The following is a 23,243-nucleotide window of genomic DNA, read 5'->3' as shown; positions in this document are numbered from 1 at the left end:
AACATTTTTTTCCGTTTTTAATACATTGTTGTCATGTAAACATACCCTTAGTGTCCAAATACTTGTTGCCGTGGCCTTGATGTAGATGCATAATAGAAATTTGTAGTTATTTATTTAGTTATTTACAACCCGAATTCCGGAAATGTTGGGACGGTTTTTAAATTTGAATAAAATGAAAACTAAAAGACTTTCAAATCACATGAGCCAATATTTTAGTCACAATAGAACGTAGATAACATAACAACGGTTTAAACTGAGAAATTTTACAATTTTATGCACAAAATGAGCTCATTTCAAATTCGATGCCTGCTACAGGTCTCAAAATAGTTGGGACGGGGGCATGTTTACCATGGTGTAGCATTTCCTTTAAAACAGTTTGAAGACGTCTGGGCATCGAGGTTATGAGTTTGTGGAGTTTTGGTGTTGTAATTTGGTCCCATTCTTGCCTGATATAGGTTTCCAGCTGCTGAAGAGTTTGTGGTCGTCTTTGACGTATTCTTCTCTATAGGTGAAAGATCTGGACTGCAGGCAGGCCAATTCAGCACCCGGACTCTTCTATGATGAAGCCATGCTGTTGTAACAGCTGCAGTATGTGGTTTTGCATTGTCCTGCTGAAATATACAAGGCTTTCCCTGAAATAGACATTGTCTGGAGGGGAGCATGTGTTGCTCAAACCTTTATATACACCTTTCAGCATTCATAGTGCCTTCCAAAACATGCAAGCTGCCCATACCGTATGCACTTATGCGCCTCCATACCACCAGAGATGCTGGCTTTTGAACTGAACGCTGATAACTCGCTGGAAGGTCTCCCTCCTCTTTAGCCCGGAAGATACAGCGTCCGTGATTTCCAACAAGAATGTCAAATTTGGACTCATCTGACCATAGAACACTTTTCCACTTTGAAACAGTCCATTTTAAATGACCCACAGGACACGACGGCGCTTCTGGACCATGTTAATATATGGCTTCCTTTTTGCATGATAGAGCTTTAGTTGGCATCTGCAGATGGCACGGCGGATTGTGTTTACCGACACTGGTTTCTGGATGTATTCCTGGGCCCATTTAGTAATGTCATTGACACAATCATGCCGATGAGTGATGCAGTGTCGTCTGAGGGCCCGAAGACCACAGGCATCCAATAAAGGTCTTCGGCCTTGTCCCTTATGCACAGAGATTTCTCCAGTTTCTCTGAATCTGTTGATGATGAGATTACTGTAGATGATGAGATTTGCAAAGCCTTGGCAATTTGACGTTAAGGAACATTGTTTTTAAAGTATTCCACAATCTTTTTATGCACTCTTTCACAGCTCTGCCCATCTTTACTTCTGAGAGACTCTGCCTCTCTAAGACATTCCTTTTAAAGCTAATCATGTTACAGACCTGATATCAATTAACTTAATTAGTTGCTAGATGTTCTCCCAGCTGAATTTTTTTTTAAATTTCTTGCTTTTTCAGCCATTTGTTGCCCCCATGTCAACTTTTTTGAGACCTGTAGCAGGCATCAAATTTGAAATTAGCTCATGTTCTATTGTGAATAAAATATTGGCTCGTGCTCGTCTTTTAGTTTTCATTTTATTCAAATTTAAAAAACGTCCCAACATTTCCGGAATTCGGGTTGTATTTACATTTAACGATTTAATCTTACAATGTTTTCCACTGTATTTGTGCTGGTCTAATGTGTAGGAACCCAGTAAGATTGTGAGGTCATGAGTGTTTCTGTGCTCTACACTCATAAACCAGCCTGTAAATCCAGACACAGCTCCATAAACACATTTACAAAGGCGCCAAACTGGTCTTTCACTGTCTTCGGTCTGAGCCCTTCGTTTGTATTCCAGTTTCATTGAGGAATCTGTTAGTATTATGGGATGTTGTTGTAAATCTCATTCAGGAATAGCTGCAGTAAAACCTTTTACTGATGCTGGCCCGTGTTAGGATGCAGCTGTGGATTCGGGTGAATATACCTTATTAGTGCTAGTTTTAACAGTCTTTACTGAGGTTTTTTCTTTGCTACATTTTTGGTGTGATGGACCAGTATATCGACCAGCCTGATTAATTGGTCAATATTTTGAGATCCAAAACATCAGCTGAAAACTGCCCTTTCATCCAATCAACAGAACCAGTATTACAATAAGCCAAATGCTTTTTATGTTTTCATGTTTTTTAAGTCAATCTTGTGTGGGGAAATTTTATTTTTTAGAGATTTTCATTTCTACCATACACTCTTAAAAATAAAGGTTTCTTACTGGCATTGATGGTTCCATGAAGAACCTTTAGAATCCATAGAACCATTTCCATTTCACAAAATGTTCTTTATAGTGGAAAAGGGTTCTTTAGATTTTTTAAATGTTCTTCACACTAGAAAAAATGTGTTTTTTAAGAACTGTTTACTGAAAGGTTCTTTTGGGGAACCAATATTGCTGTGAAAGCCCCTTTTGAAACCTTTATTTTTAAGAGTGTATATGTGTGTCAGCATTTTTCCATTTAGAGAGCAACAGCAGTTTGTAAAATGCAAATTTAAAGTAAATGTTTACTCTTTTTGATTGTTTATGACGTTTCCTAGCAGGCAACCTAAAGTGAAAAAACTAGACCCTTTGGAAGGAGGATAAAGCTTCCAAAAAAGACCAATGTATAGTTTAAACTAATAAGACCATATTTGATCAATATAATATTGATTGATAACCGTATTAGCTTGGCCGACTGACAATTTCCTCTTATATTAGTGCCATAATGTACCAATAGGCTTTTTCTGTTTTCATTTTAGTGAATTCGAAATTATCAAAAAAAAATTTGTTTTATATACTGTATACTGTATGCATTATATAAGCCATTGACCACCCCGTTTTCTAAATATCATTATCAGCATCTGCCACTGAATAACCTCTAAATCATTCACTAATCAGTTTTTACATGCTATAGATTTTATAGCCTACTATAGTTTGGGGTTGGTAAGATTCTCATGCTCACCAATGCTGCATTTATTTGATCAGAAATACAGTAAAAACAGTAATATTGTGAAATATTATTACAATTTAAAACAACTGTTTTCTATTTTAATATATTTTAAAATGTAATCTATAAAACGGATAGTTCCGGCCCTTGATTCTGATTGGTTGCGCCGCGTTCGAAGCCGTTGTAAAATTCCCGAAAACATACAGCTGACCGCATTACATAAGTATCGCTGCGCCACTGAGTGTGTATGTTGCTGCGTCTGTCTTAGCAACCACTCTTAGCAACGTAAACATATGTTTGTTCTCTATTGATTTTGTTCATTGAAGCGTAATGCATTATGTAGAAGAGTATTGTGAGAGAGATATCGAGTGACCGAGTGTATTACCTGCATTCAAATTTAGCATTTTCCTTCAGGTCGGTCCTATGTTCATAATAAAAATCCGTTCGTTGTCCTTTTAACAGTTAATGTGTTTTCCCGTGCCCTGCTGACACTGACAGCGCTAGTCAAAGCATTTGTCATTTGCGTCTTGTTCCGTATTTCAAAACAAGTTTCAATATAAAAGTCTTCGCGACTGAGTGACTCCCTCATTGCCGCCATCTAATGGCGTAATAACTTCTGTTGCTGTTCACGGTCAGGGACTATTTTTTTCCAGCGGAAGGAAGGCTTTTAATGATTTTACTTCATGAAAGTTGCATTGATACATATTTTTTTTGGCTTTAACATTTGTATTGTGTGGTAACCGAAGTTTTATAAAAGCAATAAGCCCCGTGAAGCCATGGTTTACAGTGAATTTACTGTAATTCACTGTAAACCACAGCTTCTTGGGGCTTATTGCTTTATTATTCCTGTGATCAAAGCTGAATTTTCTGAATTTTGATCAATTTAATGCATCCTTACTGCTATTATATACATTTTTGATTGAAGTTTCTTAGCAAGAATATGTTTAAGAAGCTAGATCCTGTATTGTCATGAAGATGTTAGATGCCACTGACTCCATAAGCTGAGGTGTTCCTGCTTGATTTATTTATTTATTTGTACAATGTCCTCCTCCTGATCTCGTTCCTGACACTCCCCCCCACCTGTCATAATTGGCGACCCGCCGCCGGCTGTGCGTCTCGCACACTCCAGGTATCCGGTGACTCAAAGGGTCGGTAAGTGCCCCTGTCAGCACACCGCGGTGAGGAACAAGAGATTAACCCTAATCCAATCCACTCAATCCTTCTCCTGCGTTCCTCTCGCTGTTCCTTCAACCTGGAGGAGGAGCCGTGGCTTTCAGGTCAGCGTTGGAATCCCTGGTCTGAATAGAAGCCCACCAGAGGAAAAAAGCCCTCGCTTTAGCACGGTGACTACGGCTGGTTGGCTTCTGAATGGCGCTCTGTGACAAAGGGCCTCTTTCACAGGACGCTGGCTGCCAGCAAAGGCAGAATAAATGAGGAGGATGCCACCGCAGATGTCTGAGACGTCTCTGTTAGTGTTTGATTGACATGAGGCTGCACGCTCGGCTCCCCGGCCCCTCCAGACCCGAGGCACCTGTCTGAGAGAGTGTTGCTTTGTCTGACCTGAAGATGGTGTGGATGCCATGTTTCCCATCAGAGAAGGCATCGGCCTGGGCATTGCCTCTGTGATATATGTGGCAAGACTCCTTCCTTGCTGATCCGATACTTCTCTGAAAACACAGGAGCCAATTTGTTTCAATACATCACATTTAGGATCTTCACCATATGTTGTGTTTATAATGCATGCTTGTGTATACAGTATTACATTTAATAATGGAGGCTTGATTTGTTTTTTTATTGCATTTTTATAGGCGAATGCTCTGGTAGTTCTAATAGGAGAGTTAAAAATGTAGGCCTCTAATTTAAAAATAATAATAATAATAAGTATGCAAGAGAACATTACTGCTGCAAGCACAACTAATAATAATAATAATAGATTAGAAAAAACTGTTAAAATGTTTTTTAAAATGATAAAAAGTCAAAACACTATAAATGTAATAATAATAACAACAAAAATTTATAAACAGTTTAAAAAAATTGTTTTTCATTATGTTTTAATATTAACACTCAGGTAATTTAATAATAATAATAATAATAATAATAATAATAAATAATTAAATATTCATTTTAAAGTTTAAATAACATTGAAATGTTTTAAAAATGTATGCTAATATCAAAATACTCAGATAAATCAATGTAATAATTTATAAATATTAATTTAAAGTACTTATTTTTAGATATAAATTTTTCTTAATATCTTAATATCTCAATACACTCAGATAAATGTAATAATAATAACAATTTAGAAACATTGATTTAAAAATGTTATTTAATAATAATAATAATAATATAAATATTACATTTTAAAAATAATGTTAAAATATTTTTGTATGCTAATATATATAAATATATATTACTTTTTTGTATAATATATATATATATATATATATATATATATATATATATATGTATGCTAATATCAAATAAATGTAATAATAATTTATAAATAATCATTTCAAACAATCATTTATAGATATTCATTTTTCTTAATATCTTAATATCAAAACACTCAGATAAATGCAATAACAATTTAGAAACATGTTTGAATATTAAAACACTCAGATCATTAAATACTACTAATACAAATATATAAATATTAATTTTTAAATTTAAAAAAAAATATTTGTCCTAATATCTTAGATAAATGTAATGATAATTTATAAATATCAAATAATATAATAATATTGCAATATTATTAGTAATATTTCAAATAATAATTTATAATTATTATTTTTTTCTTACTATCTTAATACCAAAACAAACAGATAATTTAATAATAATAATAATATTTGTAAATATTCATTTTTTAAAATGAACATTAACATACTCAGATAAATTTGTTACAAAACAATCTGAATTTTAATAAAATATTGGAAACAAATTTGATTTTTTTTTATCAAAATGTATCACCTGTCTGAAAGATTATGACCTCATAAAAAACAGAATATTTACTTAAACATCTGTTTTTTCCTGCATATTGTACATTTTTCAGCATATATTTAAATTATGTAAAATTGAAATTTAATAATTTAATGTTACATTACTGAATACATTCAATGGATACATAAAAAATAGTGGGCACAGTAAAAAAAATTATTATTTTGAAACTTTCTACCATTTTTAGAAAGCATGTGCACAAGAGTCTGATGTAATATACTAATAATGGCTTTGTAAAACTAAACCTCTGCGAGTAATACTGTATTACGTCATATCATTAATATCATGCCATGAATAAATGTAGCTGTTTTCCCATGTAGTGTCAGTGTGTGTTTGCTCTTGTGCTCTGGTGTGTTTGTGTATGCTGATCACACTCATGGTGTCTGGCCCCCGCGCCCCAGTCAGGGCCCTGAGGTGGGGCGTCTCACTCAGACTTGGGGATATATGGGTACCACATTGTCCCGAACATGTCTCCTCTCTCCTCCCTCTACCCAGGCGTGTTCTAGGACTGTCTGGATGGCTTTTCCCAGACAGCCACCCTCCCTACAGGGGCTGAGAGAACCGTGACCCCCTCTGTCACCACAGCCCTCCAGACAGCAGGGGTCAGAGGTCAACACCAGCTGTCACTTTACCCCACGGCTCAGAGTCACTGTTGCATTATAGTCCTGATTAAGGGATGGAGGAATGCAGACGCACATTCCTCGGGACATCTCATCAGAGAGAGTCAATAATACAACTCTTATTTACAACAAATAAACTTGGTCATGAAGTAAGGTCTGTAGGTTAGCCATAAAAATGTAGTGTTTTTATGATGAATAGAAATAGATTTTTTTTTTAATAAAATATGTTCCAAATATAAAATCTGATATGTATTATTCATATTTGATTTGTTAATTTTATTATACGTCCTACGCCTTCCCTATTCACCTAACAGAAAAAACTTAACTGATGCGACGCCAGTTTACACTTTCTTTGTAACTTGAATATGGAAGGCCGTCTGCCGGAAGCTAGATATTTTACTTCATAACTTGTTAAATATGGATATTTTCTTTTTACACAAACGCTTCAGAAGGCCTTTATTAACCCTCCGCAGCCGTGTGAAGTATGTTTATGATGGATGGAGGCATTTTCTTCAGCTCATACTCGTTGGTATCGCTCACTGCCATTATAAAGCTCGGATGCGTCAGGATATTTATTAATATATCTCCGATTGTGTTCATCAGAAAGAAGAAAGTCATATACACCTAGGATGGCTTGAGGGTGAGTAAAGCTTGGGCTAATTTTCATTTGAAAGTGAACTAATCCTTTAAATGAAGTACAATCAACTTGGATGTTTAAGTCATTTCAACTTAAATTACATTAAACTGACTTAGTTTAATCTTGTATAACTTATTCTGATGAGTTAATGCAATGTAAAAACATATGTTGTCATAACTTATTGATCATATATTTTTTACAGTGTATGTAAAATATACATTATCTGAGACATGATACAAAAAATAAATACATTGTTGTTTAATTAAGTGTATAAATCAGTGAAAATATGATTTTTTTCCCTTTTTGTTAAAAAACTACACAGCAATGTGTATCTCTACAAATATAAGGGTTTTTAGTCAAAAGTTACACAAATATGACCACAAAATAAGTCGCACGGGTATATTTGTAGCAATAGCCAACAATACATTGTATGGGTCAAAATTATTGATCTTTCTTGTATGCCAAAAATCATTAGGATATTAAGTAAAGATCATGTTCCATGTAAATTTCCTACTGTAAATATATCAAAAATGTATTTTTGTGAGTGGATATGCATTGCTAAGGACTTCATTTGGACAACTTTAAAGGCGATTTTCTCAATATTTTGATTTTTTTGCACCCTCAGATTCCAGATTTTCAAATAGTTGTATCTCGGACAAATATTGTCCTATCCTATCAAACCATAAATCAGCTTTCAGATGTTGTATAAATCTCAATTTCACAAAATTGACCCTTATGACTGCTTTTGGTGTCCAGGGTCACATATGTGTGTTTTCTATGCATTTGTATGTTGGTTTTAAAACCCTATGATCATTTTTAATCATTTTTATGAATTCTATCCAAACTAAAATTTTTATATACTTATAATATACTTATACTTATACTTATTATACTTATAATATCATACTATTCGATTTATCAGTTACAATATTTTTTGACCAGAGCAATGGATTAATATGTTTCCTTTCACACTTTTGCCGTTTCCTGAATTGTTTTATGATACAATTTTACAATAGGTCAATGTGTATCTGAATTTTTCCCGGGCTTTAACGGTGAAAATGTCCAATAGCTTTTTTTTTAGGCTATGCAGAAAATATCTTTCGGATATAAACCCACCCTGAAAAATATTCACAGGAGTAAAAGTGTGACAACTAGCCCCGGTCTCCCTTACAGCTTGAAGAGCCGTAGTTTTAAACGTATTTCCTTTCATAAACTCCTCCTACTTTTTTCACTCATAATTTTTCTTTTTGATTTTTTTCACCCTCCTCTTTTACCTGGTCAGGCATACGTTGGAAAAAAAAAAATTTTTTTCGATGGTTTTAGCTAAAAATATGATCAACTAAAATGTGGAAATACGAAAGTTTTGACATCTGACCATTTTTTTTCGATCTCTAAATATATTGTTTCTCTCATTTGTGTAACGAAAAAATGCTTAAATTCTGTTTTCAGCACAATTGTTGGTCTTTTTTGTTCAGTCTAAAGCTTCTTAAATGTAATGCTGATGTGTATGAAAGGAAAAGACACGTGTAAGGAAATATATAATATAATAATATAATAATATAATATAATATAATATATAGGCTAATGATTCAAACGAAAACTAATAACGACGTTCAGAGAAAGATAAAATTTAATCTTTTTACGCACAAACTATAAAAATGCTGATAGTCATTGACTTGATAGTTCATACTTAATTTTGGTTTTAACTATTATATTTATAATGTTTTTTTGGTGTTGAATGCAGATGAACTTTTAACAATTAATCCAATTCACACAAAATAACCCCTCACATTTCAACCATTCTTTCTTTTCCTTTTTTAGAAAACAATTATAAAAGATAAATTAGTATATATATATATATATTTTAAAATGTATATTTAAGTAAAATATTATTTTTACACAGTTGTTAAAATCACCCCATGTTTGTCTTCTGTGCTGATTTTAATATAAAAACCTTGTTGATATTTTGAAGAAAGCTGCAAAATAATCTGTTTTGAAATGACACAATCACAAACACTTTGTATAGCCAGTGTGTGTTTATTTTTTAATAATCAAATACGGGATTTTTAATAGATTTGTCCGATTTATCCAGAACATTTTGGCACCGTCGCGTTTTTTATAACCAATAAATTGCGTGTTTATTTCATAACCATTTTTTTAAGCCACAAGAGTGAGTAAATGAATAAACAAGCTCATCAAAGCGCTGCCACATCTGTTCATTAAGAAACGTGCCATCGGCGGAGCCTCGATCACATCGTCTCACACCCGCTCACAAAAGCGACCTGCGTCCTCGCGCTCTGATTGGCCAGTCCGCAGCACTGCGCTCAGCCTCGGCTGTGATTGGCCGGTCCGCGGCTCACGTCACTGCAGGAGAGCACATACTGGGCAGGATGCTGTGGACTGGTACCATAGCTGCGCGACCAGCATCACCATAATCAATATAATCAATGCTGCTGTGGAGAGTTTGCCACCTGTTGTAAATGTTTCAGTCAGCGCGCGTCCAGAAAGAGTAGAGCGGCTTGTTTTGAAGGGAAATCCATTGTTTGGTGAGACATTTATAGGAGACATTGTGGATTACAGACATGCTGCATGTTTCGTGTGTTCCATGTGCGGCTGCACGAGGACGCTGATGGTGATGCCATTTGCACGGAGGGATTCATGAGGTAAACTGTGCACTGTTTCATCTGAAATACGTTTTGTTTTCAGTCCATTTGAATTTAAAAAAAGAGAACCCAGAAATAAATATCATAACCTCATTATCGATAGATTTATCATGTGAACTATTGGCTCTTTACGAATTTATTGGTTAGAATTCAAGTGGATTTCTTTATAAACACGCCTTAATTTGTACGTTTGATAACAAAAAAAAAAAAAAAAAAAAAAATGCAGAAACCCATTGGGTGTCGTTCATCCTTGACCGTTGAGCCAGTGTGAGGTAACCTTCTATTTTCTCAGACATGAAAGTTGACTAATATCCTACATATTGATGGTGGTAATAATAAATGTCATAATTTTTAGTGGTCAAAGGTTGTGTATAGTTCATTTTTAGACCATATCATCAAATATGATTTAATAGAAGGGAGTTTGCTTGTGTTCTTGATGAAAGTCGTAATTATAAACAACTTTCCAAAGAGGTCTATATCATTAAATGATGTCCTCTTAAACTCAAAAATGTAGGTGTGCTAGAAAAACAATCTTTAAGACACAATTGTGGTGGTGTGTTATATAATAATGCCATTAAATATGATAAGGCCTACAGTATTTAAAAGGGGATTTAGTGGTGAGATGACCTGCCATAAGGAAAGTGTGTGTAAGTTTTTTTCTTTATTAAATATGTGCAACAGAGTATAGTTTTTGCAGATCATAATATCATCTTTTTTGGGAGAAAAAATGGCAGATATCTTCTATAGTATGAATCTTGTTTTATTATAGGAGTGGTTTGTTTTGTGATATGTTTAGTCTGCTGAAAAATCTTGATTTTGGATTACAGGAATGGCATTAGATTTCATTAGAATTAAGTAAAGATATGATCAATGTTACTTGAGCACTATAGAAAAAAAACTTTTGAAGTAATAATAACAATATCTATATCAAATAAACATCAACCCTGGACCACAAAACAAGTCATAATTTTTTCAAATTGAGATTTATACATCATCTGAAAGCTGATTCATGGTTTTAATATTTGGTCAAGATACAACTATTTAAAAATATGGAATCTGAGGGTGCAAAAAAATCAAAATATTGAGAAAATCGACTTTAAAGTTGTCCAAATGAAGTCCTTAGCAATGCATATCCACTCACAAAAATACATTTTTGATATATTTACGTTAGGAAATTTACATGGAACATGATCTTTACTTAATATCCTAATGATTTTTGGCATACAAGAAAAATCGATAATTTTGACCCATACAATGTATTGTTGGCTATTGCTACAAATATACCCGTGTGACTTATGACTGGTTTTGTGGTCCAGGGTCACATATATATATTAATGTAGCCATTTTGTCAATTGTTTTAGCAAATATATGATTTTTTTTTACATTTAAATTGCTCTTTTTTAGGATAATTCATTGATAAACTCTGAGGCATTTCATGTGTTTTAGTTCTATAAGGCTTGCTTTTTTGTCATTTCTTTTGGCTGTTGATAATTTATTTAACGAAATGCTTGCAATTTCTTTGTAGATGTGTTTCTGCGGTCATAACATCCAGACCAGCAATGTACGACTAGAGCAACTCGGGCCTGAAACCTCTTTCTGAGGGTTGGTTTCTCTCTTTGGTTATCTAGCTGTATGAGTTTTAACACTTTTCATAAAGCTAGATAACCGAAAGTAGAAATAATTCTCAAAATCTGTTGCAAGTAGCCTGAAAGCTAGAGAACACCTGCTTTTACCTCAGGTAATTTCACATGTTTGTTTTCATTTAAAAAAAAGAATCAAATCAGATTTATTGTCCAGATTGTGATTGGTTTTTCTGAATGTGTTCATTCACAAATGATGTTTCTTAAGTTGCCATTAGTAACTAGTCAACAGTCTAAACCAAATCTGCATTTGTTAGGAGAATCTTTTTGTTTTTTTCTCTTGACAATCTTTTTAAAAGACAGACCTGCACAATCAGTCACAGTGCTTTTAAAACATTTCAAGAGATTCCCATTTTGCAGATTTTCAGCTCATTTTGATCACATCGTCAGGTGAAGGCCATTGATTGTGACTGGTGAGATACTCACTATAGCTCAGCCTTAAAAGAGGTACTTGAGGGCTATTTGTTGGGGTCTGTAGCCTAAACGGAGGCCTCAGGATTGTCCTATAGTCCTATTTAGAATCGTTGTGCTGGATTTCCCCGTGTGAAAGACAGAAACAATGGCAGCAGTACAAACACTTGTTCATTCTCTGTATATACACACAGGGAAAGCGGCCTATCATTGCATTCAGTGGCTGCCTAAATGAGGCTGCATTTAATTCTGTAGGAAAAACCTCTCGATAGAACAGAAATCCATTGCAGTAGGTAATGATACACACTGCTGGCTAATTGGTTAGATTCAATGGAGTGCATTTATAGCTTTAAAAGCCAGTGAGGATATTCCCATGCTTTCTGCAGTTTCTGGATTGGATAAAAATGCATGTTTGTTTTAAATAAAATTAGCTTATATATATTTTATATATATTTTTTTATAATAAAATAATAGAATAGAATTATATATATATATATATATATATATATATATATAATTTTATTTTATATACATGAATTAATATATTCATTATATATTTATTTTATATCTAATAATAGTTTTTGATTTATTAGTTTTAATAAATCAAAAACAACTATTATTAGATATAAAATATTATTTACACATACATACATATATATGTGTGTGTGTGTGTATATATATATACTCTGTCAAATCGATTAATCGCATCTTACATTAAAGTTTGTAGATATATAATGTGTGTGTATATATATATATATATACATACATACACACACACACATGTATATTAATTCTGTCAAATCGATTAATTGCGATTAATTGCATCTAAGAAAAAAGTTTGTAAATATATAATATATGTGTGTATGTATGTATGTATGTATGTATATATATATATATATATACATTACATACACACACACACATATATACATGTATATTGGTTTTATCATATCGATTAATAGCGATTAATCGCATCTTACATAAAAGTTTGTAAATATATAATATATGTGTATATACTGTATGTATGCATATATATATTTATATATATATACAAACACACACACACACACACACATATACAATACATTTACAAATTTTTATTTTAGATGCGATTAATCACGATTAATCGATTTGACAGCACTATATTATACATTATACAGTTCTAGTATATGGGAACAAATTTTCCCTAGTAACCAGCTTGAAACAAACAAGGAGATTGCCATGCCAATAATAACAAAGAGTGTCTTTTAAAGCATGTTGTATCTGTCTTTTTGGTACTTTCCATTTCCTTTTTCTCTCTCTCACTTTCTTGTATTCACTCTTTCCCTCTCGCCTTTCATACAGACTCTTATTTCCATCCACAATATGGCACAATAAAGACAACAAGGGCACAGCCATCAGTGAGAGAGATGCTTGGAGGAACATGGCAGTTTCCATTTGCTACATCTTCCTTCCTCCGCCTATACCCAGAAACCCCCAGTGCCATCTGTACCCCTGTGGGGTGCGGGAGAATTTGTGCCAGTGCCAGCGGCGACAAAAACCTCGTCAGCGTCCTGGAGCCCCGACACAGACGGCACAGGGAGAGAAGGGAGGCCATCTTGACGGAGATCTTACACAGGAAGCTAAGATGGCTGGGCTGGCACATGAGGTGAGTTGCATCATGGTCTGTTTTTGTGCGTGTGTGTGTTTATGGGGGATATTATAGCCCCCTTCATTTGCCCCCCTTGCTTCTAGCCTATCTGATCTTACTACACTAATTAGCGAGAGGGTTTTGGCGGGGGCTTGGCGAGGAGGGGGGGGGATGTGGGGGGGGGGCAAAGAAAATAAATTAACTGGCAATGACTGTAGCAGCGACTGCCATCTTCCTTTGTTAAAGCAGCACTGTGCCTCCTTAATACATTAACAGAGACTGTTCGTTAAGGTCGACATTCAGATTCATCGGCAATAAATCTAAAACTCTATAATTATGTTTGTCTCATTATCCATATATATATATATATATATATATATATATATACACACACACACATATATATATACATATATATTTTCTCTTTCTCTCTTTCTCTCTCTCTCTATATATATATATATATATATATGCTGTGTAGTTCAGTCATCAACATTAAATCCATCTGATGTACCTACAGAAGGGAAAAATGGTACACTTTTTTTTTTGTCCTTTTTATTCCCCACAAAAAGAGAAATGTACTTCTATAGCAGGCTTATTTACAATTCAGATTTGTTCCTTATAGCAAATAGTTTTGTAGCTGAGGACGGATAACGAGGGGTGGGAGGATAAAAAGGAGAAGATAACGAAACTAGGGCTGCTAATGAGTGGTGCTAAGCTAAGATCCTCTTGACATAGATGCAGTGAATGAGACTGAGAGCTGGTGGCGTGTTTAAAGAGACAGGCGACGTCCCAGCATTCTCGTGGGTGATGATCCTGTTGCATTCGGCGGGATTTATTTTGATTTCGATTTCAAAAGTTTAAGAACACTAAATCAGGCTACATAAATGCGAACGAACAAATGCATGAATTGTTAAAAGAATGAACACATTAGTGAATGTATGAGTGAATGTATGTAATCTTTTGAAAAATGCAATCAATCCGAATGTAGATAATACATAATCACATTTTGTCAAATTCATGCAAAATTTAGAATTGCTTTTCTCCCATTCAAAATAGATAATTTCATATTATACCACTTGCCAAAGAAATAAGGAGATATTCATGTTGACGTGAAATACTTTTGGAAACTTGGCCTGTGAGTTGCTATGTGATTTTATATATATATATATATATAAATATAAATATTCCAGATAGTCTCTCAATTGACCTGAAGTCATAACAAAAAGCATGAATCAATATATATATATATATATATACATATACATACATTTATCACATTTTTTCTTTTGTCAAATCAACTTAGATAATTAATGTGGTTCAGATAACATAATATTTTGAGTTTCTGTTGATTAAATCAATCACCTTCATTGTATTAACTCAAAATTTTAATTTCAGTGAACTCAAAATTTTAAGTCAACCAGGTAACTTTTTTAAGTTAAACCAACAATTATTTTTTACATTGGTTCATGCTTTTGTTATGACTTCAGATCAATTGAGAGACTAGCTAGAATATTTGTATTCTAAAATTGCATTTATCACACTTACTTACAAAAATAACCCACACTGTAAAAAATATTTTTTAAAGGTAATAAAACAAAGGTTATTGAGTAGGTTTTACTTCAAAATTTCATGTTTAATTGGTAACACTTTACAATAAGGTTTCATTAGTTAACATGAACAACGAATTGCACTTCTACAGCATTTATTAATCTTAGTTGATCAACATTTACTAATAAATATTAAAATCAAAAGTTGTATAACATTAGTTAATGCACTGTAAACTAACATGAACATGAGCGTTTGTATTAACTAACATTAACAAAGGTTAATAAATACTGTAAAAATATATCGTTCATTGTTTGTTTGTGTTAGTTATTTCATTTACTTACCTTATTGTAAAGTGTTATCGCTGAATTCAATGTGTTACTTGCTGCTTACTAGCAATTTCTGAGTGAAAATGTTTTCTACACCAAATGTTAAAAAGGTGATTAAAAATAGTCAAAAATAATATTTTTACAGCTATAATATTTTAAATGATTTTATATATGCATTCTCTAATATGACTTCTTGATAAAAAAGCTTTTCACTTCAAGTGATTGTGGAAGTCACAGTATCTTGATGTTGCTCTTTGGCCTTCACACAGACACAATGCAATTTTCCAAACAGCATGGGTCTTCCCTCTGCCTCCCCCCAGTCTCAGGCCCTGGCAGAAACGGCACGTCGTGCCCCTGGCGATCTGGTTCGGGGGTTTTATGAAGGGTGAAGCTGGTATGAGGGCCGGCAGCTGCAGCATGCGTGGCTTTAATGAACAGAACGTGGTGTCGGCCATTAATATTCTGCCCAGCTCGCGGCTGGTCCCTCACTCTCAATGGAGGCCCCCGTCCTTTATAAAGAGCTCCGCTTTCCCACCATTGTCAGGGCCGCTGCTCCTGCGGCACGACTGGAGAGGGGGCAGGGTGGGAAACACCGATGCAGACCAGACACCACCAGATGCCAAAGACACGAGACGGTTATGCAGATCGCAGGGCCCTTTGTGTGTGTGTGTGTGTTTGTGTGTACAGGGGTGTGTATGTTTACAGACGGAGGCTGTACGCCACCTGATCATCTTAATTAGTTTGCATGTAGTTAATACGTGTCTGAGTCTGAGTGGGATGCAGATGTAAATGTGCCAAGTGTGTTTTTGTGCGTTACAGAATGTGCTGAAGGTGATTTTGTTCTCTGTCGTTTCTTGATCGCATCCAAATTTAATCATTTTGAGTTGCTTTATTGTTTTAGATGTTTACATTTTACATTAGATACATTTTTTAAAGAAATTAAAAAATGTATAAGCTATAATTCGTAAGTTTAAAAGTTTAGGGTCAATAATATATATATATATATATATATATATTTATAAAGAAATTAATACTTTTATTCAGCAAGAATGCATTAAATGAACTAAAAGTGACAGTAAAGACATTTAAAATGTCACAAAAGATTCAATTTCAAATAAATGCTGTTCTTTTCATCTTTTTTTTTTAAAGTGATAATTATAAGATGTTTCTTGAGCAGCAAATCAGCATATTAGAATGATTTCTGAAGGATTTCTGGATTAATGATGCTGAAAATTCAGCTTTGAATCACAGGAATAAATTACATTTTAAACTATATTAAAATAGAAATCAGTTATTTCAAATTGTAATAATATTTCATAATATTACTGCTTTAACTGTATTTTTAATCAAATAAATGCGGTCTTGGTGAGCATAAGAGACTATAAAACATTAAAAAGTCTGACCAACCCCATTTTTTAACTGTAGTATGTGTGTGTATATATATATATATGAAAAATCATTGCAATACATAACAAAATATTAAGCCGAGTTACATAATTTATTTTACTACACAAATACATTTTTCAAGCACAACTTATCAAACATATTTAAGTGCGACTTAGTTGTCCAAATACTTTTTGGGGCCACTAAATATCATTTTGGCAGTGTATATTATATGTTTTACCGGTACCAAAAAATATAAGTTCAACTGCAGTGATGTACGTATTGTACTACTGCGGGTGAAAATAATTGAGAAATGCCCTCAGATATCGGTCTTTTCAGATACAGTAAAGAGCGACACTGTTTGTTGATGAAATTAATAGACCTCTGGGAAACGTACAAGGCTGCACGGGTTGGTGATTTGCATCGGCACCGTGATGAAGGTCATATGACATCAGAGGCGGGCACCTCGTGCACTGTGAGCTCCGCAGAGTAAAGAAGCCATCAAACAACAAGCCCACCTCAGTTTCACCTCATCAAAGACAGGGCAGAGAGAGACAGAGAGAAGTAAAAGAAAACGATGATGCTGATAATATGGCATTACAGTGATAAAGGTTTGAAAATTAAAAAAGAAAAGAAGGAAAATAGGGACGGGTTTGTAGTGACATGATTCGAGATTGATTCAGAAGGAGGGGCGACACGTGACGAGGAGCCATGTTTGACTTCCTCTGATGCTTACGACTACTGTAAACCACAGTTACTTCCTTTGGTCGTGATTGGACACCCTTAGAGAAGGGGAAAAAACATTTATCAGAATTTCTTTTAGTTAAATTATTTAAAAAGTATGGGTTTGTTAAAATTTTATAATGATTTTTTGAAAGAAGTTTCTGTTATGCTCACCACGGCTGCATTTATTTAATCAAAAATGCAGTAAAACTGTAATAGTATAAACATTTTACTATTATAATAACTGTTTTCTATTTTAATATATTTTATTATGTAATTTATTCCTGTGATCAAAGCTGAATTTTCAGCATCATTACTCCAGTCTTCAGTGTCACATGATCCTTCAGAAATCATTATAATATGCTGATTTGATGCTCAAGAAACATTTATTATTATCAGTGTTTCAAGGATATGAATATTATCAAGGATTCTTTGATTAATAGAAAAAAAAGACAGAATTCATATGAAATAGAAATCTTTCGTAACATTATAAATGTCTTTACTCTCACTTTTGTCCTTGCAGAGTAAAATAATGAAAAAACAACAACTTTCTGACCCTAAACTGTTGAACGTGTGATATGTAATATCTGATAATAATGGTAATCTTCTTTTGAGATTGATTTTAATGGCTGGTTTCCCAGAGACCACAGTGATATATGACTTAAAATAATAATAATAATAGCAATTTTAAATGAACTTCTTATTTGGCCTTCAGATTCTTATAATAAGTTCCTCTGACCTAATTAAAACCCAGCAGGCAGATATTATTAAAGCTTTAACCCTTTGTTTAACCACAGCAATTAGATAATCTTAAAAGAAATACAAGACATGAAAAAGGTTTGTTTGGTTTATATCGATTTCAGTAAACATTAATCATGCTATTTGCATAAAAACGTGCTGTAAAAGCTGTGATGCAGTGAACTGACTGACCTCTCTTTCCTAAAATAATCTGTCTAATATCTAAAATAATAATAAAAACCCCAAGGAAAAAGTCCCAAAAACATGCTAATCACTCAGTATTTCAGGTTAAAAGCAAGTTAAGCTCATTACCACAGATAATTATACTAAACTCTAAACTGTAAAGACAAAAATACATTGACAGTGCACTTGCAGTGTAAAAGAATTGTTGGTTTAACTTAAAAAAGTAAGTTACCTGGTTGCCTTAAAATTTTGAGTTCATTGAAATTAAAAATATGAGTTGAAGGCGATTCGTTTAATTGACAAACTCAAAATATTATGTTATCTGAACCACATTCATTATTGAAGTTGATTTGACAAAAGAAAAAATGTTGTGATAAATCATTTACAGTGTATGGGGAAGCTGCACAACAGCTGCTTATTTTCTTTCTAATTACAATTATTTTAGAAATTGTTTAGTATTTCTCTGTAAACCCAAAGCTTGCTAAAACATGCCTTTCGACAGAGCTTGGCTTGTATTTGCCTAGTGATATTCAATCAAAAAATCCATCCGTCGCCTGCTTGACTAGACAATCGGCACGCTTTTTGATCGTGAGCTGGATTAAGAGAAGCGTCTTGCATTATCTGTTAACACAGTCCAGTAAGATTAAATCAAGATCATGTCTGCTGTGTATTTAGGTCAACAGCCATGAGCAAAAGTCTGTCGTCTTTATGTCTTTGACTGTGTGCTATTAAACTGGGCTAAAGTCACACTCTATCAACTGTATATCTGCTCTTAAACAGTAACAAGGGATGCTGTTGAAGTGTTAAAGTCATTAACTGTAAGTGGCAAAGTTACTTATCACCATAAAATAGTTTTTCTAATAATAATACAAGTTATATTGTGCAGTTCCTTTAAATATCATCAGATCTTTTAGGTGTTTATAATGTAAGATAGATAGATAGATGGATAGATAGATAGATAGATAGACTGCATCTCTTATATATGGACTACTAGAGAGCTATAAGGTTTGACAAATATATTATGAATCTGTCATGTGTCATTCAGAGTCCTGACAGTAATCTTAGTCTCTTAATGCAACTTTGGCCAAGAACTAATCTATCAAAAAGCCCAGATCTTAAGGATCTTTAAAGTAAAGGCGGATATTCCTCCATCCCCAGTTTTTGAGATTATGACACGGGGGGAAACCCTTAAGATGAGCGGCAAAGCAGAATAAGCTCACGACAAGCACTTGACCTGATTTTTGAGTCGGATTTCGCTCAGTTGTCCGATTTCTTCTGGGATAAGGTCATTGTGTCATCCTCAGATGTATGTTGGTTTGTTTATGGTTTAATCGCTGGAAATGTGCTTTAACACATGAGCCAATGAAATTACCAATGCATTAAAAAAGATGTTTATAGTTTATTTATTAGGGCCGCTCATTAGCTGATGCAAAGCGCCTGTAACCCTTGAGGCCCGTGAGTTTAATTGAGCCTCTGTGGTGAAATGCAGGAAAAGCCTGATGAAGACAACAGCTCAAACATCAGCTAAACTAGGATTTAAAGGGATAGTTCACCTAAAAATGAAAATCCAGTTATCATTTACTCATGTTGTTCCAAACCTATATGACTTTCTTTTCCCCCTGTGTTTTGTCCATAATGAAAGTTAAGGGGAACTTTGAGACATTTTTTAAAATGTCTTATTTTGTGGACAACATAAGAGTGAGTAAAAGATAACACAATTTTCATGTTGGGCTGAACTATCCCTTTAAGGCAAGACACTACACTACACATTCACTGGTCAATTTTAAGATTTTGGGCTATTTTTCTTCCCTATAACATGTCTTCTTTCAGACTAGTAGAAAGAAAACAAGTGTTTTATCTATTTGTACCTGTAGATTTCAAATATAATACATATCTTTAGGCTGTTTTCTGAAACTGATTCCCTGTGCATTTTTGAAACGTTTCGCTGACAGGCATCAACATTGTCAAAACGAATCGTGGATCCGCGAAAACGACTAAAAATGTTGTATTATTCATGCCAGGCCAGTAGTTGGCGATGTCACTTTGTAAAAACACACTATGCGCCTATAACCTGAACACATAATACGCATGTGCATAACGTCACCATTTTCACAAATTTGTGCTTTTGTAGTTTACACAAAGATGATAGCGGTATTGTTTTAAAAATCTTGCTTGCCGTTTTCAAAAGTTTTATGTTTTCAGGCCCCCAAAACGCCGTTGTCGTGTAAATGAATGGCCAAAACACATAAAAATACGGCACCTAATACATCAGCAAAATTAAACCAATTTATTTTAATCTTTATCCAATGATAAGATCAGATAGTTCTGGAAATGTATGCAAATTACTGCATTTTTAATGAGATAAATCCTCATTTGCATATTTAAACAACTTAAACTTATAATAATAAAGTTTTATTTTTATAGTGCCTTTCTAAAACCCACCCTTATGAAAATTATGGTTAATTTTTGTAAGCGTGGTTTTTATCATAGTAAAACCATTTTTTTTGGCACATTGACTACCATTTGTATAACCACAAAAAAAAAAAAAAAAACATAGTTAAACTATTACAAAACTATTTGTGGCTACCATGGAATAACTACAAGAACCATGTTTTATTCGTAGTAAAACCATGGTTATTTTTCGTAAGGGCTTTGTTATTTTTACAAAGTTAGATTCCAAAAAAACATACAACTGCTAAAGTATGGTGATTTATTAGTTAAAAATGTATGCTACCCTATCCACCTGTGGTGTCTTGCCTTAACTAATTTAGCTACTTTTGATTGATTTTACGACAGGTGAAATGATGCGAACATTCAATGAAGTTCAAGTTCAAGATGTCTAGACCCGTCCCGTCCTATACCGTCCCTCTTTCTTTACATTCAGGGGGTCTGTTTGCCCTTTGACCCGTGCGTAAGTTGCTATGGAACGACGGCGAGAGGGTTCAGTAATGTTCCCGTGAAAGGGCCGTGCTGTCAGGGCTGTCTTGTGACGTCCCCCCTCCCCGCCTCCCTCCGCAGCTGGGCACGGTCCCGGAGCCTGGGAATCTTCGGGCTCAGACCTGGTCCACCCCCCACCGAGACTCAGTCTAGCCGTATTCTCACCCTGCCATCTGCACGATCCCACTCCGAGTCCAAGTTCAAATCTAGTCCCATCTCCCATAATGCACAACACTGAGGTGCAAAGGTTCAGTTGTAATTGCGATAATGCGTGTTGTGTTTTTACGCACTGTTCAGTAAATATAAATGGAGATCTGCCAAGTAAGACCGGCGTGGCTTGTCGGTTTTGTAATTGGTTGGCGATGCTCTGAAGGTGTGTGTTGGAGTCGGAAAGAGAATTACTGTGTGTAAGAATGTGTGTGTGTGGCTGTCGGGCAGCAGGAGGGTATAATAAAAGGAGTCATTTGCATAAGCTGCATGGAGCCCAAAGAGGGTGTTCGGAGGAAAACAACAAGAAAGAAAAAAGGACAAATCCTACGTTGTGTGGGCAGAAAGAGAAAGCGAGAGCTCGCGTATAGGGGAGAGGGTGGAAATTAACAGAGAAAGACTTGAGGCTGCTCCCCTGTGGTAATGAAAGGCATCAGGAACCTCTATGCATAATATTTGAACACTGTGACAGAGCGCTTACACTGTTTACAAAGACCCATTGAAGAAGAGAGAAAGAAATTGATTACGGATCATTTATTTTGCTTTTGATGAGCGTGAAACGTGAAAATATTAAAATTGTATCATCGTCAGTCTCTGTACGTCTCTGTGTGAAGCTGTAGCGGATTGTGTTTTGAGCGGCAGGTACAACGACACTGATCATTTGACTAATGTCTGTGCAATTAAAAAAATCACTGTTTAAGGAAGTTAATGCACCTCTGGTAAAGCATTGATGTGTTTCTCTTTTACAGATGTGGGCTGAACTTGATGGATACACACACTTGTGGGATGAAAATCGACTAATTATGCATAACGAGAGAACAATGGGAGCCTAAAGCACCTGAAAGTTTAAGAGGCACATAAAATCATGTTGATGGTGAAGTGTGTATATGAGAGCAAAAGTATTATGTCTTTAATAAAAAAAATGTATTGTACTGTATTGTATTTTCGTTTAGATCATGTGAACCATAAGCATACAGTTGCTTAAAGATATACACATATTTGTAGAGTAAAAGTAATTTATTCATTTTTATAAATGTATTTTTTTTTACTCTGACAGGTTTTAAAAATAGAACTATAATGTACATTTTATATACACACATATTTTATATTTTTGACCATGTATTTTTACTTTATTTGTTATATCTATATATAAAATATGTATTCTTTGTATTGCATTGTACTGATAATTTAATAAAAAATAAGTGTGATTCAAACGTGAATTATATAAATAAGAATACATTTTAAGCGTTGTATTTCATTGAGTCAGGTTTTGTCACACCTGGCAAACGTGTGAAGAGTTAATTACTGTAAGATAATTGGTTATTTTTAGGCTAAACACTTGTATAATGTTGAGATGATCATCTTAAACGGCAGTTTTCAACGAGCAGCGATGCTTATGCAAATGTATGTGGGTTATTCACGAAATTTTGTAAAATATTTTATTAAAAACACTTAAAATATAATAAATTATTTTAGCACGATTTATTTAAAATCCAAATTTGTTAACGTTAAAAAAAAAGACTAGCTACACCTTTAAGAAATAGGAAAACACCCTGCAAAAATGTAGCTTATTTTAGCTAATTTGTCATGAGAACGCTGTCTTTATAAATTTAATACTATAAATTGGAGGTTGATATCTGGATTTTTTTGTC

General features: G+C 34.1%; 1 long non-coding RNA gene across 1 annotated transcript; it reads left to right on the top strand.

Moving 5' to 3' along the window:
* Window positions 1-9,593: 9,593 nt before the first annotated feature.
* On the top strand, window positions 9,594-22,805 carry LOC127507678 (uncharacterized). The gene is made up of 4 exons (XR_007928407.1): window positions 9,594-9,865; window positions 11,391-11,603; window positions 13,261-13,564; window positions 22,341-22,805. It is a non-coding gene; the product is annotated as an uncharacterized LOC127507678 (long non-coding RNA).
* Window positions 22,806-23,243: the final 438 nt, after the last annotated feature.

Source organism: Ctenopharyngodon idella, chromosome 24 (genome assembly GCF_019924925.1).
Source record: "Ctenopharyngodon idella isolate HZGC_01 chromosome 24, HZGC01, whole genome shotgun sequence".
In the NCBI taxonomy this organism is placed as follows: domain Eukaryota; kingdom Metazoa; phylum Chordata; class Actinopteri; order Cypriniformes; family Xenocyprididae; genus Ctenopharyngodon; species Ctenopharyngodon idella.
The sequence above is the reverse complement of the archived record's forward strand: the minus strand, read 5'-3'. Positions and strand labels throughout refer to the sequence as shown.